The sequence below is a fragment of the Lissotriton vulgaris genome, chromosome 11, assembly GCF_964263255.1.
Source record: "Lissotriton vulgaris chromosome 11, aLisVul1.2, whole genome shotgun sequence".
In the NCBI taxonomy this organism is placed as follows: domain Eukaryota; kingdom Metazoa; phylum Chordata; class Amphibia; order Caudata; family Salamandridae; genus Lissotriton; species Lissotriton vulgaris.
Genome location: NC_141699.1, coordinates 835,819,251 through 835,837,654, shown reverse-complemented (window position 1 = coordinate 835,837,654; position 18,404 = coordinate 835,819,251). Strand labels below are relative to the sequence as shown.

At 47.0% G+C, this 18,404-nt stretch overlaps 1 protein-coding gene across 1 annotated transcript in view; it reads right to left on the bottom strand.

Moving 5' to 3' along the window:
- Nucleotides 1-14,037, bottom strand: part of PAK2 (p21 (RAC1) activated kinase 2) — a 1,025,622-nt gene extending 1,011,585 nt beyond the window's left edge. The window contains exon 1 of the mRNA XM_086943970.1: nucleotides 13,925-14,037. The gene's annotated coding sequence lies outside the window, so the exon portion shown is untranslated. The remainder of the gene's footprint in view (nucleotides 1-13,924) is intronic.
- Nucleotides 14,038-18,404: the final 4,367 nt, after the last annotated feature.

The window sequence follows — 18,404 nt, the reverse complement described above, 5'->3', positions numbered from 1 at the left end:
TGTTTCCTGTGCTGCAGATCACCATCGTACACCCTGAACTCGAACGCAGAGCATCTAACAAAGGGTAACGCAGCTCGGCGAAGGTCCTCGTTCAGCAAAGTGCGCGAAAATTGCCGTACAATTCCATTTGCAAACATGTTTACCACCGCATTTAACGCTACTAATTTTAGGACAAGAGTCAGAACGGATTTTTTGCATGGATAATGTGCCCGATCTACGCACCAATGTATCACCAACGTATAGGTGATGATAAATTAAAGTTTAAAACCTAGGGGATCCTAGTGTTAAAATGAATGCAAAACATATTTTGCACCAGTTATTGTTGCCCACTTCATAGCGCCAAATGTAAACGAAGCCCCGAGTCCGAGCTGAAGTGACGGGAAGATGGTTGGAGTATTTAGAAGGGAGCAAAAGAAGTATGAGGGACAGAGCAAAAGAAGGAGAAACACGAGAGAAGTGAAAGTACGGCCGGCGGAGGGCATTGCTGTGGGGAGGGGGAGGAGTAATGCGACACCGCGGGCAGGGGAGGGGGCGGAGCCGGGAGAGCGGCATGAGGGTGTGAAGCAGCAGGGGAGGAGTGCTACTGGCGATTGACTGGCGATTTGATGATGTGCATGCGCATTTTAGGTCAATGCGCTTGCGCATTGACCTAAAAGCGACGGGCACAGCATCAAATCGCCAGTCAATCGCCAGTCTAGGTAAAGCTTATTTAAGCCCCTATAGAGCTTCGCCAGCTATGCGCATGCGCACAGCAGGCGAGCCCTAAAAAGGGGCTAAAAATCGGTCTTACCAAGTGGGGGACCTCGTATTGCTTTTGACGACTTCCTCAGACCAAAAGCTATTGGGACAATGGCAAGGACCCTATAGAGTAATCGACCAGGTGACTCCGGTGACATATCACATCGAAATAGATCCCACCAAACACCTGTCCCAAATTTACCATGTTAATCTGCTTAAAAATGGGAGGGTCTTTTACCTGTGTTGGTAAATGTTGTGGAACCACAAACACCTTTGTTCCATCTGTGTATTGATCCTGAGTTACCCTGTACTCTGAAAGAAGGACTGACCAGGGTTTTACAACCCCTTACCCCTGTTTTTTCTACTTCCCCAGGGAGAACCACTCTCATTGAACACACCATTAAAACACCACCAGGAAAGCGGGTTAGGTTAAGACCTTACCGTGTACCAGAAGCCCGCCATCAGATAATAAGGGAGGAAATACAAAAGATGTTGCAGCTGGATATTATAGAGCCATCTATAAGTGAATGGAATTCACCCATTGTGCTCGTGCCAAAGCCCGATAGGTCGGTACGGTTCTGTATCGACTTTCGAGAGGTAAACAGGATCTCAGAATTTGACACCTACCCCCTTCCTCGGGTGGATGAAAAGGTGGAGAGAATTGGTAGAGCGAAGTATATTAGTACCCTGGATTTATGTAAAGGGTACTGGCAGATACCGCTCAAGAAGGAGGACAGAGAAAAGACGGTCTTCTCGACCCCTGATGGTTTATACCAATTCAAAATGTTGCCATTTGGCTTACATGGGGCACCCTCAACATTTCAGAGGGCCATGAACATTATACTGAGACCCCACGAAAACTATGCAGGGGCCTATATTGATGATAGTGCGATATATAGTGATACCTGGGAACAACATCTGTTACACCTCTTCCAAGTCATTCAGACTTTAGGGTCACACAGGTTGAGAATAAATCCGGCAAAAAGTCACTTGGCTGCTCAGACGGTTAGGTACTTAGGATACCTATTGGGAGAAGGAGTCATAAGACCACAGGTATCAAAATTAACAGCTATCTCAGATACCTTTACCCAGAACCAAAAAAGATTTAAAGGTTTTTCTTGGGTTGCTGGGATACTATAGACGGTTCATCCCCAGGTTCTCGCAAATGGCAACCCCCCTAACTGATCTCCTTCAAAAGAATATCAGAACTGAAGAGATATTGAAATCCCCTCCCACTGAAGTGTTGCACTCCTTTGAGTCACTAAAGAAAACCCTAACTTCGGATACTGTCCTGACTAGCCCTGATTATTCCCGTCCCTTTATATTGTAAACGGACGCCTTGGACAAGGGTCTAGGAGCGGTTTTATCTCAAGAAACTCCCCAAGGGGAAAAACCGATACTATACATTTGTCGTAAACTCTTTCCACAAGAGAAAATCTATGCTACCATTGAGAAAGAGGCACTTGCTATCAAGTGGGCCATAGAGTCCTTATGCTACTATTTGGAAGGAAGAGAATTCACTCTTTTTACGGACCATGCGCCCCTAGAATTGTTAGACAGGAATAAGGGCCATAATGAGAGGGTACTTAGATGGTTTCTTTCACTATAGCCATATAGGTTCCACACTAAACATAGGAAAGGGAAGGAACAAGGGAATGCAGATTACTTGTCTAGATATCCAAAGTCCAAACCCTAGAAGAAGGACAGCAAGGGAAAGGGGATTGAGGAAGTCATGGGAGCAGAGGAAAGACTTACCGGACTATCGCCGGGTGGGGAGCAACAACCACGGGTTCCGTCTTGGCGCTTTAACCCAGGACTACCGATACCATGCTCCTCTCCTGTTTCTCCACAGGAAAATACCGGCAGGAACAACAACAACCCGGAAGTGACCCCTACGAACTGCGGGGGCATTAGGGACGGTCCACTGAAAAGCGACCAAGTTCAAAGGACAGGGGCAGAGAACGTTGGTGCGAAAAAAAGTAGAGAGAAGCTGGAGCGAGGAAGCGAAGAGAGAAGACGTGGGACACGAGGAGGAAGACGCGGGACCCGAGTGTGAGAAGTTGGCCTGATATGTGATGTCCACTATTCTAGTGGGCACCCTGTATCAGTCCAAACAACCCTTATGTTGATGGTTGTAAAGTCAACCTTATAGACCAGCTATCCTAGTGGTAGCATGGACAAAAGCAGTCTTAGGCTAAACTCAAGAGGGCATGTGAAGCCAGCTGTTTTACCATATGTAACCCCTTGAATACCAAATGAAAGGACACCACACCAGATATATATAAAATATATATGTATTTATTTCTAAACAACCCCTCTGAACTCTTTATGAGATCAGAGGCACAGCACATAACAAGATACTCAATTATCATACAATAAGTTGCACAAAATACAGTAGGGCCCTAGGGGCCCGCTAAACCATATACTTAAATAGTGGTATAAGAACAACATCACGAACAAAGGATAGGCCTTGGGCCTAGGGATTCGCTGGGGCTACACTGTACTACCAAAGGATAGGAAGTAGGAGGCCCACGGGCGGCTTGTGCAGTGTCTTTACTCACACGCAAGTTACCATACAGGTAGAATGGGAACGAAAGAATTGGAAACTAGATCTTTTAGTTCACTTCCGGATGGACTAGGAGAAAGCTACTTGGAACTTAGACACTAGGATAGTCAATACCCACAGGAGCACTGGAGTACTCGCGTTACCTCACCCACAGGAAGCGGGTGCATGGGTGTCAAAGTGTGTCGGGTTTCGTCGCTGAATTCTGTGGAGCCTCGAAGAAAGATGCTGCAAGCGACCAGGAGAGAAGGGTCCGGTTGGATCCAAGGGCGGATCAAGGATGAAGAGTAGCTGAAAGCAGAGGGGACAGAGTCTAGGTCACTAGCCAGTGACCAGGAAGGAACCAGGAAGGAACCAGGCGATGTCGTGAAGCAATCAGGTGATGTCGTGAAGCTTGTCTCTGCAGCCACGTGGACCAGGAGGCGCCGACGATGACCAGGAGTCAGGCACGGACTGTCCCATAAAGGCTCTCGCTGTCGGCGGTGTCGGCTTCTGGATTGGAGTCAACAAGCCTTGGCTAAGGCAACCCATGCAGTAATCGAAGATGGCTTCTTAATCAGACCAGCAAGGTCTGATGGGCTGCTCCTTTTCAGGGGAGCAAGGGCCAGTCTGGAGCAACCAGACCAGCAGTGGAAATTCAAAGGTTCGTCGTCAAGATGGCCACTAGCAAACGGGCAAGTGACTGGACAGACGCGTTGAGCAGGAAAATGCAGAAGGGCCCCACACAGAATTCGTGGAGTGTGGAGGGCTGATCTTTGGTGCAGTTGGTGCTCGGGGATGGGGCTTCTCAATCCCCAATGCACAACTTCGAGGGTGCCTCGGAAGTTGCACGGAAAGCAATTTGCTGGCTTTCCAAGATGGCCGGTCCCACGTCTCACGTCGCCTCCACGAGTCTCAGCTTTGCTGTGGCTGTGGATCAGGCTGAAGGAAGTCTGGAAAGCCGGGTCTTGTCAGGCTCTGCGCTCAGCCACTGGCGGGAGCATCGACAAAGCAAGCCGTTGATCGCTGGATGGTGCCTGCTTGTGCAGGGTGGTCACTCCTTGACCACAAGGGAGATTCTTCAGTCTTCTATCTTCAAGTAGAACGTCGAAGGTTCCGAGTTTCGTTTCAAGTTTCAGTCAGGATTAATCTAAAGTCCTGGGACTCAGCTCCTACCTATATACCAAATCTAGGGGCTGGATTACCTGCTAGGTCCCTCCTATGGGTGGGACCAGGGAAGGGGGTGGTTACACCCCTTTCCCTTTGTCCAGTTTCATGCCAGAGCTGGGGCTGGAGTGCCCCAGCACCGGTTTGAACTGGACTATGCATGGGACACCTTGTGTGCCCCAGGCAGTGTCTCATTTCTTTCAGCCCTCCCTGCCCCAATACACTATAGCCTGTCTGGGGTGGTGCTAGCACCTCCCAAGACAGGAAACCTATTGTCCAAGCCTCCCTCGCTGGAAGGACTCCCAGCAGCAGGAGGTCAGACTTGTGTCTGTGGCAGCAGCATCCATTTTGTGATGCTGAGGCTCTGGTTAACTTTAACGGGGATTAGTAGGAACAACATGTCTTCTCCCTCTAGAAGGGTGGAATGCTACCCCCGTCGCGGCGAGGGGGTAGTATTCCAAAGCGTATGACACCTTACACGACATGTTTTGATAAAGCCAAACCTAGAGTTAGCATTTAACCGCGAGGTACATAATGCACTTAAGAGTATATGGTATGGCTATATCTTAGAACAGCTATAAGGACATGGTTCCAAAATCTGCAGACAGGCTCAGCTCATGCTAGAGTCTCATCTCACTTAAAACCAAGTACTCTGCCTCCAGGATTGTTAAGGCCTGCCATAGGAGAGACTTATAGGTGTATATGTGTCTAGATATAAGGTTAGATATAGGAATACTATATCTAAGCAAGACCGTGCCCCAGCTGAGTGATCAGCCAGTTGTGTCAATGGGAGTGGCCAGCCAGGGGTGGCATAATACATGCTGCAACCCCTGGTAGGCCTTGGATGCACCTATGCCCTGGGTACCTATAGTACACTGTACAGGGGCTCATAAGGTGATCCAATGTCCAATTGGTAATGTACCTAAAGTACATTGTAGTGAATTTAGAGAGAGCACAGCTGGGCTGGGGGTCTGATTAGCAGGCCCACAGCTACATTAAGTCGAAAACCAGTGAAGCAAAAAGCAAAAAGTGGGGTGACCATAGGAAAGCAGACACTACTCTCCTACACAACCCCCCCCCCCCACACGCACGGACATTGGACTAACCTAGACCAGTTGTGTCTTCATGTTCTACGTGGAAGTACCTGGAGAGACCATCTGCATTGCCATGGTCAGTCCTTGGTCTGTGCTCCACTGTAAAGTCCATCCCCTGTAGGAAAATGGACCACCTGAGCAGTTTGGGATTTTCACCCTTCATCTGATTTAGCCGCAAGAGGGGCTTATGGTCGGTCTGAATCTTGAAGTGAGTGCCAAACAAGTATGGTCTCAACTTCTTCAGGGCCCAAACCACAGCAAAGGCCTCCCTCTCAATGGCTGACCAACTTTTCTCTCTAGGGGTTAGCCTTCTGCTAATACAAGCAATGGGCTGGTCTTGACCATCTACATTAAGTTGTGAAAGCATAGCTCCCACCCGCAACTCAGAAGCATCTGTTTGGACAATGAACTCTTTGGAGTAGTCAGGACTCTTTAAGATAGGTGCAGAGCCCATGGCCTTCTTCAGGTCATCAAATGCCTTTTGAGAGCTTACTGTCCACTGAACCTTATTTGGCATCTTCTTTGAAGTCAAGTCATTAAGTGGCGTCACAATGGACCCATAATTCTTAACAAACTTTCTGTAATAACCAGACAGGCCCAAGAAAGCTCTGACCTGTGCCTGGGTGGTTGGAGGTGCCAAGTCCTGCATGGTCTGGATCTTACTGTCCAGTGCTTGAACCTGACCCCCACCTACAAGGTGGCCCAGGTACACAACCTTACTCTGCCCTATCTGGCACTTTGTGGCCTTGATAGTTAGGCCTGCCTTCTGCAGGGCCTCTAAAACCCTTTTCAGGTGGATCAGGTGATCCTCCCAGGTGGCGCTGAAGACAGCAATATCATCTAGATAAGCTGCACAAAAGTCATCCAACCCAGTGAGGACTTGGTTCACCAACCTTTGGAAAGTGGCAGGTGCATTCTTCAAGCCAAAGGGCATCACCACAAACTGGTAATGACCTCCTGGGGTTGAGAAAGCAGTTTTGGCCTTGGCATCCTCAGCTGACCTGATTTGCTAATAGCCAGCTGTCAAATCAAATGTGCTCAAACACTTGGCAGAAGCCAATCTGTCAATGAGCTCATCTGCTCTTGGAATTGGGTGGTACAAAAGGGGGTGGTGATGGACGGAGCATCTGAATCAATCAAATACTCACACCCAGTCAAAAGATCTGGGTTTAATCCATCACCGTTCTTTAGCCCACTCTGCCACCCCAGTTCAGACATGGCTATATGCAAATCAGTCTGGCCCTGTGCCTCATGGGAACAGTCCAGCCCGAACTGCCAAGCCATGTCTTCCCTGGACCGGAAACAAGCTTCCGAGGACCGGTTTCTGGCATTCCAGCCCGGCTTGCTTGAATCCAGTGGCAAAGTTAGCAGGGACTCACGTCTGAGCATACCCTGCCACACTTATGGCGGCCAAAAGCGGTACAAAAGGGGGTGGTGATGGACAGAGCATCTGATACAATCAAATACTCTCAACATGTCCATTGCCCTGTGGATGGTAGGGTGTCGTGAATTTGTAATTTACACCACACTCCTTCCAACATTGCAGTCAAGTACCCAGACATAAAGTTTGCACCTCTATCTGAGACAACCTCCTTCGGAAAGCCCACTCTTGAAAAAACTCCTAGGAGGGCTCTTGCCACAACAGGAGCTGTTGAGGTCCTTAGGGGAATAGCTTCTGGATACCTGGTGGCATGATCCACTACCACCAGTATAAATCTGTGCCCAGAGGCTGTGGGGGGATCCTTGGTCCAACAATGTCAATCCCTACTCTTTCAAAGGGTACCCCCACCACAGGTAGTGGTATGAGGGGGGCCTTTATTGTGCCACCTGATTTGCCACTGGCTTGGCAGGTCACACAGGAGCGACAAAACTCCTTGGTATCTTCTGACATATGGGGCCAGTGAAAGTGAGGGACAAGCCTCTCCCAAGTCTTGTTCTGGCCCAGGTGTCCTGCTAAAGGAATATCATGGGCTAAGGTTAGAAGGAAACCCCTAAAGGCCTGAGGTATGACCAACCTCCTGGAAGCACCAGGCTTGGGGTATCTAGCATCAGAATAAATGAGTCCTTCATCCCAGTAAACTTTGTCGGTACCTGTAGCATTCCCAGCAGCCTCAGAAGCAGCTTGCTGTCTGAGGGGTTCAAGAGAAGGACAGTCTAACTGTGCCTGCCTCAAGTCTGCCCTTGAAGGTCCCCCTGTCCCAAGAAACTCAACCTGGTCAGGTTCAAGTTCTTCTAGGACAGTTCCTTCAGGGGTCTCAGAATCAGCTTCTTGTGAAGGCTGATCCTCACTTGCAGGCAGGGGGGAAGGCACTGCCTTAACCCTACTGCTCTTTCTCTTGGGTGGCACTTGGTCCATAGTTTCAGGATCCAAGGCCTGTTCAGTTTGGCACTTTCTGGCCTGTGACCTGGTCACAGCAAGGACATGTGCTGATATGCCTAACATCTCTGCATGAGTCCTATACTCCACTTCTGACCATACTGAAGATTCAAGATCATTGCCCAACAGACATTCAACTGGGAGGTCTGCCCTTACCACAACTCTTTTGAGGCCAGTTACCCCTCCCCGGGAGAAATTAACTACTGCCACACTGTGTGTAGTAGTGACATTGCTAGCATTGGTCACCAGGTAATTAACACCCAGTATAATCTGTCCAGGGTCCACAAAGTTAGGTGTCACCATGGTGACACTGGCACATGTGTCCCTGTAGGCCTGAGCCACTTTGTCATTGATTAAAGGTGTTTGCCTGTACTTGCCCAGAGTACTGGGACTCACAGTAGAGGATATAGCCATGTCCACATCACAGACAATAACAGCCTGAGTTGGTATTCTGACTAGGTCAGAATCCATCTCAGTTCCCAGGGTTAACCCTACTATAGCCTTGGGTTGAGAACTACCACTGCCAGCTGAACTAGGTGTGCAGTTGCCTTAGGGGCAGCAGTGGTAGGGGCTGAGTCTTTCTCGGTGCAGTCACTGGTCCGGTGACTGGTAGATTTACAAAAATTACACCAAGGTTTTCTTTGGCCATCTTTCTTCTTCATCTTGGAAGTTTGGGACCCCCCCCCCTCATTGGACTTTTGGGGCCCTGTAGAAGACTTCTTGTCTTTTGGTTTCTGATCCCAACCTTTTTGGTCCGCCTTTTTCTGATCACCACCTTGGACCTGGTTTTTCTGCTTAACCCTGGTTCTGACCCATTTGTCTGCCTTCTTTCCCAATTCTTGGGGAGAGGTCAGATCTGAATAAATCAGGTGTTGGTGCAACAACTGGTTCTGACAATTGTTAAGTATTTGCTCTCTCATGATCAAATTATACAATCCTGAATAGTCCTTAACTTTACTTCCCAATAACCAGCCTTCCAGAGCCTTAGTGGCACAATCAACAAAATCAGTCCAGTCCTGAGTCTGTGTCTTCTGGGTATTTCTGAACATCAACCTGTACTGTTCAGTGGTTAGGCCAACCCCATCAATCAGAGCACTCTTCAGGACAGTGTAATTGTTAGCATCATCATCACTAACTGTGAGCAGCTTATCTCTACCTTTTTCTGAAAATGAGAGCCACAAGATTGCTGCCCACTGACTTTGGGGTACCTGCTGTACTTTGCAGGCCCTCTCCAAAAGCAGTTATCTATTTGTGGATGTCATCCCCAACTTGTTAGAGGGGGGCAATATCTTACTTAGGTTGCTATTGTCATAGGACCTGTCTTTATCCTTAGGGATATTGCTGCCACCAGTGGGTTCTGACCCACTTAACTTCTTTTCTCTAGCAAAAGCAAGTTTTTCTTTGGCTAGGGCAAGTTCCTCTCTCTCTATTCTGAGATTGACTTCCCTTATTCTAGCCTGGAGTTCTCTTCTCTGAGTGGAGGTCATTCCCCTCTGAGAACCCCTTGAAGCATTGGAGTGAAGAGATTCACCCGAGTGAGATCTATTCCTCCTATACCTCTGATTAAGCCCACTTGAAGGCCTGAATGGGGCTGTCCCATTCTCAGCCCCAAATTGGCTTAGGTTAGCCTGGCTAAGTCTTCTGACTGGTACCTGGCTGTCTACCTCTTCCTCAGACTCTTCCTCAACCTCATCCTCATCATATTCTCTGAGAGGAGGGTCAATGGTATCATCTGTTGAGGGTAGGACCTCATCTTCATTCCCTGTAGGACCTGAACTAGAGGCCTTAGGAACTTCAGATTCCTCTAAGAGTTCTATCAGTTGCTGAAGGGTAGGGTTAGACCCTTGTTTCCGCTTTCTTGTGGTACACAAGTGTCTCAGTTCTCTGAAATTAACTATATCAAATTTGGAGGATGCCCTGGGAGGGTCACTCACCACAGGTAGAGATCCACTTGGTTCACCTGTGCCAGACATGATCTAGTGAGGTGTGGGTGTGTGCACCTACCTACACTAAGTGTTTTCCTACTAAACCTCTCTAGGAGTTGTAGTCAGGGTGTGCTAGGCCCTTTGGTGTACAACAACTAAGTTCAGTAGAACTTAAGTATTATAAGTCTTGTTATATGTACCTATAGGTACCTATGTGATCTTTCAAATGATATCTTAAGATTACAATTGGTAAAACAACAGCAAGCTCTTATCCCAGCCGCTGCACACCAATGTGAGACATTGGCCTGATATGTGATGTCCACTATTCTAGTGGGCACCCTGTATCAGTCCAAACAACCCTTATGGTGATGGTTGTAAAGTCAACCTTATAGACCAGCTATCCTAGTGGTAGCATGGACAAAAGCAGTCTTAGGCTAAACTCAAGAGGGCATGTGAAGCCAGCTGTTTTACCATATGTAACCCCTTGAATACCAAATGAAAGGACACCACACAGGATATATATAAAATATATGTGTATTTATTTCTAAACAACCCCTCTGAACTCTTTATGAGATCAGAGGCACAAGCACATAACAAGATACTCAATTATCATACAATAAGTTGCACAAAATACAGTAGGGCCCTAGGGGCACGCTAACATATACTTAAATAGTGGTATAAGAACCACGTCACCAACAAAGGATAGGCCTAGGGCCTAGGGATTCGCTGGGGCTACACTGTACTACCAAAGGATAGGAAGTAGGAGGCCCACGGGAGGCGTGTGCAGTGTCTTTACTCACACGCAAGTTACCATAGAGTTAGAATGGGAACGAAAGAATTGAAAACTAGTTCTATTAGGTCACTTCCGGATTTACTAGGAGAAAGCTACTTGGAACTTAGACAGTAGAATAGTCAATACCCACAGGAGCACTGGAGTACTCGCGTTACCTCACCCACAGGAAGCGGGTGCATAGGTGTCAAAGTGTGTCGGGTTTCTTCACTGAATCCTATGGAGCCTCGAAGAAAGATGCTGCAGGCGACCAGGAGAGAATTGTCCGGTTGGATCCAAGGGCGGATCAAGGATGAAGAGTACCTGAAAGCAGAGGGGACAGAGTCTGGGTAACTAGCCAGTGACCAGGAAGGAACCAGGCGATGTCGCAAAGCAATCAGGTGATGTCGTGAAGCTTGTTTCTGCAGCCACATGGACCAGGAGGCATCGACGATGACCAGGAGTCAGGCACGGACTGTCCCACGAAGGCTCTCGATGTCGGCGGTGTCAGCTTCCGGATTGGAGTCAACAAGCGTTGGCTAAGGCAACCCTCGCAGGAATCGAAGATGGCTTCTTAATCAGACCAGAAAGGTCTGATGGGCTGCTCCTTTTCAGGGGAGCAAGGGCCAGTCTGGAGCAACCAGACCAGTGGTGGAAATTCAAAGGTTCATCGTCAAGATGGCCACTAGCCAACGGGCAAGTGACTGGACAGACGCGTCGAGCAGGAAAATGCAGAAGGGCCCCACGCAGAACTCGTGGAGTGTGGAGGGCTGATCTTCGGTGCAGTTGGTGCTCGGGCTGGGGCTTCTCAATCCCCAATGCACAACTTCGAGGGTGCCTCAGAAGTTACACGGAAAGCAATTCGCTGGCTTTCCAAGATGGCCGGTCCCACGTCTCACGTCGCCTCCACGGGTCTCAGCTTTGCTGTGGCTGTTTATCGGGCTGAAGGAAGTCTGGAAGTCCGGGTCTTGTCCAGCTCTGTGCTCGGGCTCCGGCGCAGTGTCGACAAAGCAAGTCCTTGATTGCTGGATGGTGCCTGCTTGTGCAGGGTGGTCACTCCTTAACCACAAGGGAGATTCTTCAGACTTCTATCTTCAAGTAGAACCTCGAAGGTCCAGAGTTTTGTTTCAAGTTTCAGTCAGGATTAATCTAAAGTCCTGGGACTCAGCTCCTACCTATATAGCAAATCTAGGGGCTGGATTACCTGCTAGGTCCCTCCTATGGGTGGGACCAGGAAAGGGGGTGGTTACACCCCTTTCCCTTTGTCCAGTTTTGTGCCAGAGCTGGGGATGGAGTGCCCCAGCACCGGTTTGAACTGGACTATGCATGGGACACCTTGTGTGCCCCAGGCAGTTTCTCATTTCTTTCAGCCCTCCCTGCCCCAATACACTATAGCCTGTCTGGGGTGGTGCTAGCACCTCCCAAGACAGGAAACCTATTGTTTAAGCCTCCCTCGCTGAAAGGACTCCCAGCATCAGGAGGTCAGACTTGTGTCTGCAGCATCCATTTTGTGATGCTGAGGCTCTCGTTAACTTTAACCGGGATTAGTAGGAACAACATGTCTTCTCCCTCTAGAAGGGTGGAATGCTACGCCCGTCGCCAGAACTGGCGAGGGGGTAGTATTCCAAAGCGTATGACACCGTACACAACATGTTTTGATAAAGCCAAACCAGAGTAAGCATTTAAACGCGAGGTTCATAATGCACTTAAGAGTATATGGTATGGTTATATTCTAGAACAGCTATAAGGACATGGTTCCGAAAGCTGCAGACAGGCTCAGCTCATGCTAGAGCCTCATCTCACATAAAACCAAGCACTCTGCCTCCAGGATTGTTAAGGCCTGCCATAGGAGAGACTTATAGGTGTATATGTGTCTAGATATAAGGTTAAATATAGGAATACTATATCTAAGCAAGGGTGGATTACACAACCTTGCCCCAGCTGAGTGATCAGTCAGTTGTGTCAATGGGAATGGCCAGCCAGGGGTGGCATAATACAAGCTGCAGCCCCTTGTAGGCCCTGGATGCACCTATGCCCTGGGTACCTATAGTGCACTGTACAGGGGCTCATAAGGTGATCCAATGTCCAATTGGTAATGTACCTAAAGTAGATTGTAGTGAATTTAGAGAGAGCACAGCTGGGCTGTGGATCTGATTAGCAGGCCCATAGCCACATTAAGTCGAAAACCAGTGAAGCAAAAAGCAAAAAGTGGGGTGACCATAGGAAAGCAGACCCTACTCTCCTACACCGAGGAGGAAGACGCGGGACCCGAGGAGGAAGACGCAGGACCCGAGACACCGGACGCAAGACCCCCAGTGAACCAGGAAGAGGGAGAAGAAAGCTGGTGCGAGGACTGGTGGTGTCCGGAGGATGCTGGGGAGCGGCCGCGACTCTGGAGAGTTGCAGCGGTGCTGGTGAGTACTAGGGGCTCAAGGGTACTGGGAAGTGGGTTAGGGGAAGCGTGGGGGAGTACCGGGTGGGCCAATGATAGAGGGAGGCCTCTAGACATCTTCTTGGCCAGAATACGTGGTGATACTGCAGCCTATTGGGATTTTCTTTCATATATCAGTCACAGCATTGTGCAGTCGTCTTGTGCCCAATAAGCACCCCCTAAAAAATCACCCCTAGGCACTTAACCAAACTTGACCCTCTCCCTTTCTAAATCCCACCTGAGCACCCAGATTACCCACCCTTCCCGATTTTCTTATGCACAACCAAACTCTTTAAAAACACAAAAGTTGTGTTGACGGTAGACGTAAAACAACATTACCTAGAGCATTTTTCTCACAGTTCCCTCATTTTTTTCTCATCCTCCTATGAGCCTCCGGGGAGACCACCTCAGTCCCGAAGCAAGTCATCATCTCTGCAAGTTTCGACCCCCTCCAGCTCATCACAGGACTCATCAGAAGAGGAAGAACCTGAGGGACAGTCAAGCCACCAATTCACAAACCCTTCTGTTATTAATAAAACTCCTTCTTTGAGACCACTTCTTTAGCCTCCTCGCCTGTTTGTCAAACCCGCCCTCCCACAGAGCCATGGATCAAACAATTCCACTCTTGCATCAAAGTGGAAAGCTTGACTGGTGGGTATTCTTACAGTGAACACCAAAGACAATAAGAGAATTTAGATAGAGACAAACGGGCCAATTGAAACAGCTGCCATAATCCTGCGGACCCACGCAGGAACAAAAGAACAAGCGGCTGTCCCAATCCACGCAGCCCAGCAGACTGCCTCAGAGAGAGTCTGTGAAGAACACCGGTCCGGTGTTCAATCAAGAACCGAGCTCTGGATTAAAACAGCTTCATTCCTTACCTCAGGAAAGATGGGAGGCCTGACAGTGCACGGTTTCGCTGCCTCCCTAAACGTCAGAAAAGTTCAAAACGTGAACGCTTCCTTCAGCCGACCAAGTCCAGGACAACTTCTCCCTGCTGGAACAGGAAGCAACTGAAACCAGAATTATGCACGTAATTCTTGGTGCGACTTCCGCATTTATCCCATGAGCCTCCAGTGGAAGACTCATGGGATATGTAGTTTTTTTGCTTCGCTTCAACACTGGGTATGCGCTGATAGCCGCTATTTCTGACATAAACCATCAGTTAAGCATTCTTCTACCATCACAAACTCCAAAACATCAGGCAATGGCAGTTTGTTTGCCTCAAATCCAATCTAAACAGCAACTCTGGTCTTAAGCTTTCAACAAAATTGCGTATTTGCTGATTATTTAACCCCAGGAAGATACTGATCTGTCAGCCTGGGGGTTCCAATCTTCATAGAGTGCACCTGTTGCCTATGTATGATTTGGATATTGTCCTTTTGAAATCCTCAAGAAGTGCAAGAAAGGAACTATTTAATTCTTTCTGGCAACTCCATTGGGTTTGGCTGGAGAGTGCTGCAAATAGAGGCATGGCTCTGTGTGAGATCCTGTAAAAGTCTAAGCCGGAGCCACTCTGGGAAGCTTCAAACTCCATGTCTCATGCGGTGCACTTCTAGCCAATATTGCTAGATTTTGAGACCCATCCCAAGCTCAAAGCTGTCCCAAGTATAAATCCAAATACAACCCAATGCATATCAGTGTTGGCCCAGATCTAGCCCAAAGGTGCAACTTTCAAATTTTCAAAGATATCCTTTAGGTAACATTTTAAGAATTATACTAATTTCTTATCACTATGACTACAGTGAGAGTAGGTTCACTAGGCATCTATGCACTTCCCAATTATTTCTAGATTCTATTAATGACTAAATTTAAAGATCGGTTCCCCTGTGACCTACTTGCCTCTTCTGTCACCGCAAATCTTAACCTGACATTCAGAAATGAACCCTATGAGAGCAGACCATAATCTACCGTAATAAAGTCTTAGGGTGACGACAGCATCAAAGCTCTTTCAGTAATGTGGTTCCAAAACAGTACTTTAAACAATATTTAGATGGGAAACATGAAAAGCATGAACTTTGCAGGAAAGGAAAATCTTGAGTCTTAGTATAGCAGGATTAATGATTTTGGAAATTTCAAAAGGCCCAAAATATCTAGGCGAAAACTCAGACTTAGAGATTGAACAGCAAACATTAATGGAAGATAGCCAAACTCCGTGTTTTCTTCTTATGAGCATGTCGCCTATGCCAATTGGCCTATAATCCTTGTTTTCCTTTAGAGGTCCGTTTGTTTTTTACTTATTATTTTTCCAGTATTTCTAAATCTTTCCTAAGAATCTTGAAATGCTGATACAGAATCATCTGTTTTCAAGTAATCTGGAAAGGTTTAAGGATGAAATCCAGTTAAGGCAAAGAATGGAAAGAAGACAGTGAACATATTTACAGAGTTACTGCAAGCAAATTATGCTTCATGGAGGAGAGTTTTTCCGTTGTCTTGGGCAGCGGAAATGTATTATCTTATGAATTCTTCAAGAGTTCGATTTAGTCTTTCAGTTTGGCCATCAGCTTGACAGGGAAAGCCAGAAGTTAACCTTTTCGCTGTGGTGGACATTTTGCCAGGGTGCGGCCGAATCCGACGCGTGTGCAGATCGGATGGCCCAGGCCGTCCGACGCACACGTCCACCATGACGCATCGAAAAAGTTAATGCTCTTTCGATGCCAAGTTTATCACACAGGGATTTCCAAATTTAGGGGTGTATTGGGGCCCCCAATCAAAGATAGTTTTCAAAGGTAATTCAAGGAGTCGGAAGATGGAAAAGTAGAAAATCGCAGCCATTTCTAACACAGTTTGTTATTTGGGAACAGTAGGAAAGTAAGCCATGTTATTATATAAATCCACTCTAACCATTATTGTGGTGCAACGCCTACATGGAGGCAAATCTACGCTAAAGTCAGAAATTATTTCCCAAGGTTTTAGGGGATTTCAGGTGTTAATAATAATCCTGCTTTTCTTTGTGTTTCAGATTTATTTTGGGCACAGATATTGCAAGAGTTAATTAATCTTTTAACATCGTGGTTAAGAGGTGACCACCAGAATGTCCTTCTGATTAAGTATAATGTGACCCTTCTACCTCTATGTCCCGAGATATTTAGTCATGGCATTTTTGAGGAATCCCTTTTTGGGAATGTTTTAAAGGCATAAAAGGTTTGTTTTGAATGAAAATTAGACCATTTGCATTCTTTAATTGAAATTGAAGATTTCTTTTTCTTTTTCGTGAAGATATATACGTTTGGTTTCTTAATGAATTGGCTCTAGAAAGGTGGAGGTAGTTGTGGGTATGAAGGCTTGAGGAGCAATAATCTTCTCCACGATCCTTGAAAATGTTTTGTTGGGTATCATCTGGTCAAGGAATCTCCAATACCATTATCTGATACATGAACTTAGGTAAGGAAAAAGTCAAATTGTGGAAAGAAAAATGCTTGATGGGCTTGCCTGCTGTACGAAGATGGTTTATTTGTTGAGGGAGATAAGTACCCACCTCAAGTAATAATCACAATCCATGTCAGGGTGAACCACTAAAGTCTCTAAATGATTTTTTTTGAAAGAGTTTTATATAGCGCAGACTAGACCCAAAGATATCAGGTATCAGAGCTCTTTACATGAGCACCAGTTGCGTTACAGACAGACACATTCATTTTTGTTGGGCATGGGGAGATTAAGTGATTTGCCCAGAATCACAGGATGTTGAGCGTCGTTGCCGAGACTCGAACCAGGTTCCTCAGCTGCGAAGTCGACCGCTCTAGCCGTAAGGCTACATCCTCTCCCTAACCTAGATGCAATATTTGAAGTATTTATACAGTACTAAAGTCGAAATGAAAAACAATAAAAATCCCAAAATGATAGAGGAAGAATGTAATAAGAAAATGACACCAAAATGTCAGCAATCCAATTGCACAAAGTGACAATTATAGTCCATGGTCACAACAGACCAAGAATTAGGTGCAACTTGACGCCAACTATGATGAAGCAAAGGTTGGATATAGTAATCAGGTTTGTCCCGGTCAAACATTTTACCTTCTGACATATTCCTTTAAATCCCAATTCACCACAGGAGTACACTTCTAAAGTCCTACAGGACCTCAGGGGAGACAGTAAGAGTCTCCCAAGGTGCTAAGAATAGGCCAAACAGCAGGGTCTTGTCCAGCTCAAGTTTCCAAGGGTCAGCTGGGCAATTTGTAAGTTGTTGTACCTCTGTAGTTTTTACAGGAGGCCAGCCATATTGTCCTTGGAGTCCACTTCCTTGGCCTGGGTACAAGAGGGAGAGCAAGTTCATCTCTCTAGGCTATTCTCAGACAGCAGACTCAGTCCTCTTATGATCTTCCACAGGTTCAGGGGTGCTCTGAAGCGGGTGCCTGGAGGTGTCACATTTATGACTAGCACAAGCTACTGGGTAGGAATTTCCCCTGGGGACACCCTAACCAATGGAGTAAAGGTTCCTGTGGCTAATCCTACCCACTGTGGGCGTTTTCAAGGTGGTCAAACTCTTTGTCCGCACTTAAGTTGGGTTGTGAGGGGTGGAGGTGTGTGTGGGGAGGGTATTGTGATAATCCTAGATACCTCCCACATCTAACATTAAAATCCAGTTTTAGGTAGTTCTTGTAACCCCAAATAATTTAGTGCCATAAGTCTGGTAGAACAGAGGCTGAGTTTCCAGCAACCAGACATTGGATAACACAGTGTTTTGGCATCATGTTTTCCTCCTATGAAGTTCACCCCAAATGCTATAGGTAAATGTAAATGTTATATGTGAAACCCTAACAGACCTGTCAAGCAGGTCTTGACACTCCAGTAGGATCTGAAGATATGATGTCTACAAGAGGCCCACTGTCATGTGGACTGTCTGCCTGGGTGGAGAAGGGCTATGCCCATGTGTCAGCTAACATTTGTGTGTGACAGGGGAGACCTCTGGCATGCAGCAAGGGGCTGAGTACAACTTTCTGGCCATCCTGACAAAACCTCCCCATGACTAAGGCCCATTGTACCTGTTCCTGGGAGCAGTACACACTTCCAAGTAAGGGAGCCATCAGCAGCTGGGTGACAGTTGGAAATCACAGAAAGGCTTTAGGAAAGGAACATGTACCCTTTCTAAACTTCTTTTTCTTTATTAGTAAACCACAGTTCAATTTGACTAATAAATTGGATTTTGTTTACCTATTAAAAAGTCATTTAAGTATTTTTCTAGCTGCTACCAAACTACCCCAAAGATTTTTAAAGTGCATACAATCCATTCGTGGAATATCGTCCCGAATTTGACGTAAATTGCACGCTATTTTCAGATATCCTCCCACAACAAAGAGAAGGAATTGAATATACTCAGAAAAGTGACCCCATAAGAATCACTGTCCTTGGGAAGGTGGTCCC